The sequence below is a fragment of the Parasteatoda tepidariorum genome, chromosome 9 (genome assembly GCF_982258835.1).
Source record: "Parasteatoda tepidariorum strain Cologne lab strain chromosome 9, Ptep-v5.0, whole genome shotgun sequence".
NCBI classification, from domain to species: Eukaryota; Metazoa; Arthropoda; class Arachnida; order Araneae; family Theridiidae; genus Parasteatoda; species Parasteatoda tepidariorum.
In genome coordinates this window covers 15,975,343-15,987,044 of record NC_141763.1, presented here as the reverse complement: position 1 = coordinate 15,987,044, position 11,702 = coordinate 15,975,343, and positions in this window count along the sequence as shown.

The following is an 11,702-nucleotide window of genomic DNA, read 5'->3' as shown; positions in this document are numbered from 1 at the left end:
ACTTTCACTGTAATAGATACTCTAAAACTTTACCGTAAATAGTACAGCCACCCTTAGCGCATATCTAATACAAATTAGTAAATTTCGTTATCAGCCCGTGACCAGAGGAAGTATTTTTAATAGTGGCTACTTGTGAAAAATGTGGCCACTGTTTCAACAATTAAAAATTCTAAAGTATTAAAAAAAAATATTCATATTAGTATTGTAAGCCTTTTTTTTTAATTATAAACACTACAGGGCTAATTTCTAAAATGAAGAAAAAATATCATTACCACTCCAAGTAACTTTATGTAAAATTTAAGCATTTTATATTCAACAAATAAAACTTGGATTTTTTTGAGCCATAAATTTTAAAATTAAATATGAATTTAACTAGAACTTGAATGAAATCTTTGATAACTATATGCCTTGAAAACAGTTCTCCCGTGTAATAAATAACAGATGTTGAAAGTATGTGTTTTGATGCACGTTGGGTGCGATTAACTAACTTTTTATCACCATTTCTTACATTAAGTCGCTTTGTGGCAGCTGAAAAACATTTATTTTGCCCTAAACTAGCCGATATTTTTTACTAAAAATTTTCAAAATTTCACTTACGGTTAAACCGGTACAAGAATTTTAAAAAAATTACACAATGTTGATTTTGTATTCCCAGATTTAAAGATTATTAATTGTCGATGAAATTATATTCCAGTAGTTAAATTCCAATTAAAATAAAATGACTTCAATGTCATGCAATCTATTTTTCTTTTAACTCTTACCCTTGATACTGATTCAAATATATTCAAAAAAATTCTAGACATTCTTTAATAATAACTTCCAAAAACTAATAATAGCTTTACCTGTTATATTCAGTCACTTGTGATATTACACTAGACGAAAATGTTATGGCTTCTTACTGCCCGAGGCGACAACCTCATAACAGAAATTGCGAATAAAGCAGTTTGAGTCGATAAGCATCATTCCTCTTTTTTTAGAAACATTTGGAATGGTAGCTTGCTTTCGTAAATCGCTGCGAGCTAAAAGCAACTTGTTATCCATAGTTGTGTTTTTTTAATAAAAAAATGTTACTTGGTTCAAAAAGTTAAAGTTCGATTACAGGTAAAGGATTGTATACTTAAGCGCTCTAGGTAAAAAGGAATATATGTTGCTTTGGACTTCAGAACCAACCTGATCGATTTTCAAAATCTTCTAAAGAGAGGAGAAAAAAACCATCTTTCATCCACATAATTGAATTTAGATTAAGTTTTTTTAGGCTACATTTATTTTGTTTTGGCTTTGCTTATTATAAGCTTAAATAAAAAGATTACTGATGCCGGAACATTTTTAAAAATAAACTAAATATGCGTTGTTGAATTTAAAAAAAATTTTTAATAATCCTTAGTTTAAAATGTTATGTTAAGAAAATGGCTTACTCTAGGGATCCAAAAGCAATAAAATAAAACTTTTTTTATTTGATTTCAAGATGAATTTAAACGTTTTTTTTTTTTTAAAAAAAGGAAGGTGACTTTTCATCCAAATTATTGCATATAAAGTCAAGTAGTAATAAGTATTGGTAATACTCGCTGTTCCATTTTGACTTTCTGTTATAAGCTTAAGAAAAAAAAGCTTGTACTAATAACAGGAAATTTTTGAAATTACGAAAACTTCTTTAATCATTGTTGAATTTTACAAAAAATTAAATTAATTCTTGTTTTCGAATGTTATGGTTTTTAATAAAGGCTAAAAAAAAGTGTATTTCAACGCCCCAGGCAATAAAGAATGTCTGTGGTTTTTAATTTCAAAACCAACTTGGTCGAATTTTCCAAACCTTAAGGACTTGGATAAAAATAACCTTTGATCTAAGGAAGTATAAAAATTTAGGTAAAGGATTTCGGTAGTAAATGTTGGCTTACTTCCATTACCGTTAGAATTTTAAGGTAAACGAGCATCTTTACTCATTACGGAAAAGTTTGAAAGTAAGCAAACTTGTTATCCATTGGTGATTTTTGCAAGAAAAATAATTATAATCCATACATTCAAACGTTAAAATTTTGAATCTGGGAAACAATTGGTATATATCAAGGATTCAGGTAGTAAATAGCATGTGTTGTATTTGATTTCAAATCCAAAATGATCGATTTTTAAAAGAATTAGAAAAGATAATCAATTTTCAACTTTTATTCAGTTACTTGAATTTATGTAAAGATCTTAGATATTAATTATTGTTCCGTTTTGCCTTTGTTTCTAGTGTTCCGTTGCAAGTTTAAGGGGCAAAGAAAAAGAACTTTTTTACTCACGTGTTATATATATATATATATATATAATGTTTTTCTGAAAGCTAAGGAATTGGTAAATTGGTATCCCCGTGCACACAGACAGTCAGACGACAATACTTGTCTATAGTACTTAGCAATGTCAACTTAAACATCAGCCCTATCGACTTGGGTTTGTTTTCGTTCCTTCGATCGTATAAACTACTTCAGAGTTCTACTACTCGAGAAACATAAACGTGTCTCGAAAACACGTTTATGTTTCTGAGTCGCCTTTTACTCCATCTCCTCAATCCTGAACTCAAGATGTCCACTAAAAATCAATCGTTATTTTTCGCTATAGTTTTACTTATTCCACGAAGCATGAAAAAAAGAATGTGATCTCACGCAACACTCTATCACAAGCATGAAAACTTACAATTTATTAGTTTTTTCAAAACAGAATATCTTAATAACTTTTAAGTAAATACTTAAAGTAACTTAATAACTTTTAAGTAAAAAGTTAATTTCAAACTTAATTCTAATTCTAAGAAATTTTTACTAAATGAATTCCGCTTTCTAAGTTTTACGGAGCGTGTAGGAACCATTCAAATTACATAACTTTTTTCTTTGTAGTAGCAAAACTAAATGTACACATTTTTTTATAATTTGGTTTAATGAATGGGAAATATCAAAGTTTCATAGATGACAATAAAAATTTCAGCCCGATAACCGCTTTTTTCTTAAGCGACTGTGTTCTCTCTAAGCATTTCGGATAATCATGACTATCCCCACTGCCCTAGACAAACTGTGTTCTCTGCACCAATGAAGCCCGGCAATACCGGGGGGAGGCGAGAGAGTGGACAGGGAGTCTTCCCCCTTTTGTAAATTTGTAAATAGTGTAAATATTCTTTCTTTATCTTTATCTTCAATTTGTTCCCTTTATTATGTATCAACTTGCGATTTATTTTTATGTATGACTCAGACTTGATTTTATCAATTATTGTTCATTCTGAGATCAATTTAGATGAAAGAGCAGATATCCATACATGGATAGGTACTCTGAAAAACTTGATTAGTTAGTTAGTTAGAAATATCAAAGAATTTTAGCCATTTCTGTTTATAAATTATTTAAACGTATATATTGAATTTCAATTTATCGATCTCTAAAGTTCTCATGTTCTATGTTTAACAAAAATTATTTTATTTCTTTTTTTTTCCAAAAATGTCCTTTTTTTTCAAAATGTCAGTTAAGTAATGTTAGAAGTATTAAAGCCAAAACACGTATAAGTTTACGATAAAAAGTTTATGTATTCTAGAAAAAAAATGTTATTATAGCAATAATAAAAAAAATTACAATGAACAAACCCTTATTCTTGCAAATATCAATTTCATTTATTTATTTTTGTGAATTTTATGAAATCGAGAGTTTTAGCGATTTTGAAATGTCACAATGTCAAATACAATATTTTTATTAGTCTACAAGAGCAATCAACAAAGGATAAGCAATATAATTTGTATTATTTATCATTCACCTCATCATTCGATGATCACAAATGTGATTTTCATGCAAATATGGAATATGAAAAAACAAAATGTTAGTTTTTTTAGGTGCCATTAGTACAATGGCGTGAGAAGAAGTCATTAGAATTCGATCTTGAAACAATTCTATCATCGAAAAAAAAACATCATATTAATCGATCTGGATAATCAATAAACAATAAAAAAAACTAACGAATATATTATTATTTTGCAATTCTTAGTTTATAAATGTAACTGTTTCAACGTAAATGTTGACTGACTATTCAGTATCTCTGAAAAGGAATCAACTTTCCAGAAACATTTCATCTTAAGAGAAGATTCCTCGATAACGATGATGTATATATATCGATTATGAAGGATCTTGCACGCAACAGTCCGTGATGAAACAGATATATCTGCACTGCTAACATGAAAAATGAAAGTAATTGAGGGGGAATCTGAGACGAGCTTGTTGAATCAAGGTTATATTCATTTATGATTAATATCATATTAAATTTTATGGAATCAATCGATTGATGATTGAGTAATGGATACGCGTTCATAACTAATAGTTGCAAGGACTATAAAAAAACACTTTTCCCAAATTAGATGTATAAGTTAGATACGTATAAAAGATATTTTTTACGAGAGTTCTAAACTATATGATTTGCTAGAAAACATGTTAAACACAGGCTATGCCAATGAACTACCAATGATTTTATGTGTTAGTTTTAGAAGAGAATTTAAAGCAAAACCCAGTATTTTAACCGTATGCTTCATTCGAAACTATATTGTAAGAAATAAATGTTAATTCTGCAGAAAAAAAGAACTTTTTTTTAACAGAAAAAAACTTTTTTAAATATAAATGCAATTTTTTTTTTACTTTTAATCGTTACTCGCACGCTGTAAAAAAGTACCGTTTTCTTCTTTTTTTACAGACATTTCTTGTATATTTTATGGGTTAAACCTGTTATTCTCCGTTTTTCACCCTAATCATAAGCCAATTAAAAACGTCAATTGAAATTCTATTTTTTGCTGTTCAGTTTTACTTACCGTAAGATAAGTAAATATTTTTTTTAAAATCATTGCACGATTATTTCTTATACTTGCTCTTACTTTTCAGATATTTTTTATACTTACCCTTACTTTTCAGATATTTTTTATACCGGCTCTTACTTTTCAGATATTTTTTATACTTGCTGTTACTTTTCAAATATTTTTTAACGGAAGTTCATTTTTAAAAAAATAGTATTTTTCAGTGAAATAAACAGTTTTATACTGGCACACCAGTTGAAAGGTTTTCTCCACAAATTTGGGAGATTGTTTTTACAGTACAACTATTATGCTAGTTGTGGAATATCAGGCAGTTCTTAATTAGATGAATACGGAAATAATTAGAGTTGAACTGAAAACTGTTTAAAGATTTGTGCTTAGGCTAAGCTGTCCAGCGTCCTCAAAATATTAAAAAATTGGCGATAAAATTTCTAAACTGATGTTAAAGCCTTTCCTGTGGAGGAAACGTAAAACTAATTGCTTTTAAACGTTTCGCAAAATTACTATTTTTTTTCAGCGGTTCCAAAAAGGTGTTCCACCGAACCCTAGGGTTCCGTAGAATCACAGGGGTTTCGCTAGTTAGAGCTTTTTTTACCAGTAACATTTACATTCATATCCAATCAATAATCCATAATTTATTTAGTATTTCCGTTATTTATACGAAATTATTTAGGTACTGTCAAGAAATAAAAAGTAGCAAAGTTTAAAAAAAAAATTAATCGCAGCACATTTAATATGTTCTGAAATAATTGAGCGTATATAAAAAATCCCATAACTATTTATCATCAAGCTTTTCAATTCAAAATAATAACAAAAATCAAGATAAAAGAATTGCATTTCTATTCTCAACGTTTATTACAGTTTTTTTTTCTTCTGAAGACCGTAATTCAGCTGATTTATATAATTTTCAGCATATCCATACACCAATAACAAGTTCATAACTTAAAATGATTTATTATGCACTTTAAATATTTTCAAATAATTGGTAGCCATTTTTTTGTAAGGATATGCACAGCTGCTAATGAACTTCTCTTTTAAAATTACGCTGTTCCTCCAAAAGAGGCATGATCATTTAGGGTTCTATAGTTTTAAAAAAAATAAAGAACTGCTTCTTTGAACAACAAACAGCTCAAGTTTTTCCCTTCACTTTTGTCTAATATCCTGCCTGACTAATATATTTTCGTGTTCCGAAAAAAGTTAAAAGCTCTCTGCTTTACCTTTCCAATTCAATATTCTGAGAACAGAAATCTCAAACGGGAATATTTTTTTAAATATTTGGAAAGGTAGAGAAGTGAGTTTTCAAATCTTCCTCGGAAAACTTGCAACCAATTTTTTCAATTTTCTGAGGACGCTAGTCAGCTTAGCTTAGGCCCAACATGGTTTTAATGAAGTTTTCCAAGTAAACTTCATCCGCCATTTCGAATTTACTTTGGCAAAAGGATTCAAAAAAGGAGAAAACTTGAACGTCCTTAAATATTAAACGTATTTTTTCCTAAGATTTTTTTTAAATGTTTAATTGAATATAATTAAACCAAATCTATGGGACTTATAGTTTAGACGCTATAATGGTAAACATATAAAAGATTCTTTTTTAAATCTATTAAAACTGCCACTGCCGTCTAGACAATTGAAATAGGATATGCTTGCTATTATTATCTTCATGCATGCATAAATTTTCTTACACTTATTTGCAAAAGACCATGTTAAAGTGAAATAGATTTGAAATTATGAAGGTTTTATCAGTAACAAGTAAAAAAAGAATGCTCTCTTTGCACAAAGCCCCGAAATATTAAACTTATCGACTTGTTTTTAAGTTATTTTTATTCAGGGCAGAGAAAAGCATAACTTATCTATAGAAGTAATAGGTTTGAAGTTTTGTGAGTAACAAGTAAAACACAAAAACTTTTAACACAAAAATCATAAATATTAAACTTTTCGACTTGTTTAAAAGTTATTTGATTTAGTGTAAAGGTAAATATAGTTTATCTAAACAGAATAAACTTATTTAAATAGCTTATTGATCTGATTAGCAGTATCATACACCTAAAGTGTAAATAAAAAAAAATTATATGTTTTTAGATTCAAAATTTTTCAATTTCTAAACTAATAGTTAATCAATTTGTTTTTTATTTATTTCGATTCCGCAGGAAAACATACTTAAAAAACAATATCCAACTTGTCTAGATTTTAATATCAAAAGTGTTGAGTCGAAATCAAAAGCTGAACTCTTGTACGCAACATCACTCAGACCTTTAAAACTCTTAATTTTAACGACTTAGAGATGATTTCATTAAAATCAGGTTACACTGTTGGAATATTCATTCTAAAATTATAGTGAAATAGTCCGCAGCAGTCTGTCCCTCCAATCAACCGTAAAGTTTACGATAAAGAACATTTTTTAAAACTTTACTGTTTTGAAACCGTTTACAACTAGTAGGGGTAAAAGAAAAAACATAAATACAGAACTATACTTTTTTTTAACCATTTACAACTAATATGGTTTCAAAAAAGTAAAAAAAAATTTTTAACTGGACATTATAGATAGTTTAGCAGCCTTATGGTGCTGCCATCTATGCGTGAATGAGAGCATGGCATTCTAACAGCCCAGGGTCACAAATTGGCGAATGCAGAACACTGGAAACTCATGTGTTGAAGGAAGTGGAGAAAATATTGGGCTGTCAAAGCTGGGACTCAAACCTACGTTCTGAGACTGACGGACTAGCCCTTTCGGATATAATATATACCCGTCTGCAGGGAACTAAATGACTGTTTAACCGTATTAAGTGAAAGCAGTTAATAAACAGTTTTTCCTGCAGTTAATAATTTAAATACCATAGTAAGGTTATTTAACTGTTTTGTTCTAATGTGGTAAAATAACAATTAAACAAATTGTTATTTAACCATTTTTTCCAAAAGTTTCTTAAAATTGTTAAAAAATATGCTTTGCTTATGTTTCCTTTTTGACGGAGATGGTGAAATGAAGATATTAATGTTTACATAGATAGGCTTGACTCCAGTCATACATATCAGACCGAAACGTAAACTTTTAATACAATTTCTAGCCATCCCCTAATAATTTCCGCTTTGACCTCTTTTTATTGAAACGGGAACTAGCCTTGATAGTTCACATTACAAGTAACAAAAAGCAGAACATACGAACGATGATTGCCCTAGAATTCCCAATTGGTCTCCGTGTCACACATAATTTCAGTCACAATTAATTTTAAGCCTGATGACATAGCTCTTGATATCAGGAAAAGACAAAATATTGGTACTAAGGACCGTTCAATTACATCCTTTTCCGGAATTTATCCGTAGCATCCACTATTTGTTAGCAGTTCACAGTTATTTGTTAGCAGGAAGTGAGACGCGAAAGATTAAAATCTGGTTAATTTTCACCAATTCCAAGATGATTTTCTTGCCAGTTTTTATTTTTTTTTCTGTCTTGGAGTGCATTAGCTTTCAGTCCTTGTCACGATTCTCGCCTCGTTCAACAAAAATTAAACAGATGAGGATAAATCATTGCACATAATTTAGCAGCTATTTATATTTAGCACATAGCTATGACAAATGGCATTTGTAAAATAAATTGAATTAGAGATTCCGTTTGTGGGCAGTATTTTTCTCGTGGTAAGGAATTTAGTATTTTATAGTGTTGAAGTGGATCACAGTCTTTATTTCGAATGCAGATTTACAGTTACCCCGGTCTTTTATCTTTCAAATATGTAGTTATTTATTTAACCTTTTCGGGACGGGTGGTTCATTAACACGTTCAAAGCCGGGAAAAGAGAAAATACTGGTAAAAGAACTATTTCAATATTAGATAATATTCGGGAGGAGTTAGTCTATTCTCAGCAATAACAATTCACTGTAAGGAAATTTATCACGGCGAAGCAATTCAATATAAAAATTGCATCCGTTAAAAACAATTGGTAGTTATGGATTTTTATTATTCCCGGAAAAAAACTAAAAAATGAAATTTATTTGTTACCAGTTTTCACTCCGGTGCGCCGCCAAGATGAGACACTCTAGCGTGACCCACCGGTGGGTCACCCCGGCGTGAACGTGTTAATGTATTCGCACGGAATCAGAATCAGGATAGTAAAAAATAAAAAGCAGTAGCATAAGTTCGGGTACAGCTAATTTGTCAGACTTATATTTGTTTTCACTTTAAATCTAACACATTCAATTCCTGTGTGTTAAAAGTGTAACTATACATTTTTTAATTCAAGCTAAGGAGCGGTGAATTAAATAAGGCAAATTATTACTACCCCGCCCACAAATAAATTGCTATAAAAATAGTTTGGCTACCAGTTTTATCTTTTTTACCCTGATTATCGACACCCTGAAAATGCATAGATGACTCGCCAGTCTCGAAGAGGTTAATACATAGTAGCGTTGAGAAATTTCTTTGGTATGTACTGAATTGTTGTAATAATAAATTCTATATTTGATTCATCCTCATCATACATGATCGGTAAGATTTCAAATCTGGACATACTTCGAAATGCGTGTTCACGATAATCGATATATACTGGCTCTCAAAAATATTCTTACACTTATAACTTACATGATCTATTTCATGATCGATTCATTAATTAAAATAAATGTTTCAAAATGGATATGAATTTTTTATTTCATTTTAAAATATGACATGCTGTTTAGTTAAGAATATATTAAAGATCTAATTATTAAATAACCATTCTGAAATACTCATTTTAATTAATGAATAGAGTCCTATTATTTTATTGAAAGTTATAAGTGTACGACTTCTTTTGGAAGTTTTATTTCCTATGAGCTGCACAATCAGTCTTCCTGATGAGCAGACCTAGTGCGTTCTCCAGAAGTGGTGGTATCCACTCTTTCAGGACCACCACAATGGGTGAGATACCGTTGTCCATGTTGATTTGGACGACTAGTTTCTGCCACACTAGATGGCAGCACCGAGACTCTATTTGGATGCTAAAGTGCACTAGGAATTTAATTTTGCCGGAAATGCCAAGAGCCAATGATGCACCCAAGGGATCTTTTACATGCCGCATAATCATACGACATGGCCGCTGAGGATTTTCTGCATCCCGAAAATCCGGTGTCTTTCTTCTTTTTTTTAAAAAAAAAAAGAATAAACTAATGAATTAATGGTACATTTGATTAAATCAGTTTTTTTTTTTCAAAATGCTTTAACCCTTTCCGGTGCAGAGTAGTGCAGCACGTATTCAATAAACGTTATCAACTACTAGTATTAATTGTTTTTTAAACGTTCAGCAACCGCTATTCCTTAAACAACAAAGGTCTAAAGTATGACGCTTCAGTTAAGAAAATGTAAGGTCGCATTTGATGATGTCTTGCCTGACTAAAATTTTTAATCGAAATTTACCCCTATGAAAAGGTTAAAAGTTAACAACTGTTTTTATAGGTTGCCATTGGTGCTATAAATTAATAATAGCGGTTGTATATTAACGTTGTATGAATTTAGAGCTTTAAAGCTCACTTTATCGATTTGAATTCTGAATCCGAAGACATTGTCTGAAAAGTGTTGTCTGTAGTGCAATATCTTCCACCACCCCGACACCGAAGGGTTGGCCCCTTAATGATCATGCTCAGTGTTTAATTGATCAAAAGAAAGCACCCAATTCCTCGTTTAATTGTTAGATTTGGCGAACAAAGCTGAAAAAGCACATATTTTATTTTGGCTGATAAAGGTTGTTAAATTTAGCTGCGTCCATTTTCGTAAACACTCATTTCGTGCTATGTCCAGATTTAAAACCTCACCGACAACAAACTTTTCTTTGGACCCCTTAAGCCGTTTACAGCCTTTTCCAATCCGTTTTTGCAGATAGTGACATTGAGTCGGTTCTCTCAAGTGATTTTTCTTCAAGTGCTTCTATCATAGCCCAACTTTGATTCTGAAACTGTATAAAACAACTGGGCACCTGAGGCAGCTTGCGGCCCTTTTCTCATTCATCTTTATCTTGATCTGGGCGGTGCTTCGTTTAGGTTGTGGAATGCAAATGAAGTAAAGGAGTATTTATGTGGATCATTGAGGTTCTGAATTATATGCAGTAGGGCAGCGATTCTCAACCTGTGGGGCGCGCCCCCCTAGGGGGGCGCGACCACACTAGAAGGGTGGCGCGAGAAAATCCAAGAGAAAATCCAAGAGAGAGAATCCTTGAAAAAATTTGTTTACTGACTGAAAGGAAAGCGCACATACACACAGAAAACAAAATAAATTTCGACATATTTAATAACTTATTAAAGTAAAAAAAAAAAAACTTATTAAATCAAAACTTAAGGGGGGGGGGAGCCAAAAGTGGCTTTGCTTTGAGGATTTTCAAAAATTTTCTGGTTAAGTCTGAGTAGCTGAAATTTTTTTGTAACATCTTACACCTATCTCTAATACATATCACGTGTACTTTTAGTTGTAAAATAAAATTTCATTTATTTTATAGTACAATTTCAAAATTGTACCTTCTGTGCTTAACTTCCTTTTACGCTTTTGTGCTTTCTTCGCCACTTCTGTGGTTTCCCACAGGTTACAAAGGTGGGCAATATATTGAAATCACTTTTTCACTTACTCAAATTATCTTTAGAAAAGACTCTCGGACTGGCAAACATCTTTTAAAAAGACACTTGTCTTGCTGGTAGGAACAAGTTTTTCGACTTTAAAAAAGATATTTGTTTTTAGAGTGCATAATTTGTTTATTGATTTAACAATGATAGTTCTTGTGTGAAGTTACTAGAGATTCTTTTCTGTTAGCTCATTAGAATTAATCAAGAGTTACTGAGTAAATTTTTTCAAAAGGATTAACTAACGAGACTTAAATGACCACGCTAGAGTTAACTAACCTAACCCATAACTAGTATAAAAATACACAAATTCACAAGAAAATACCAGAA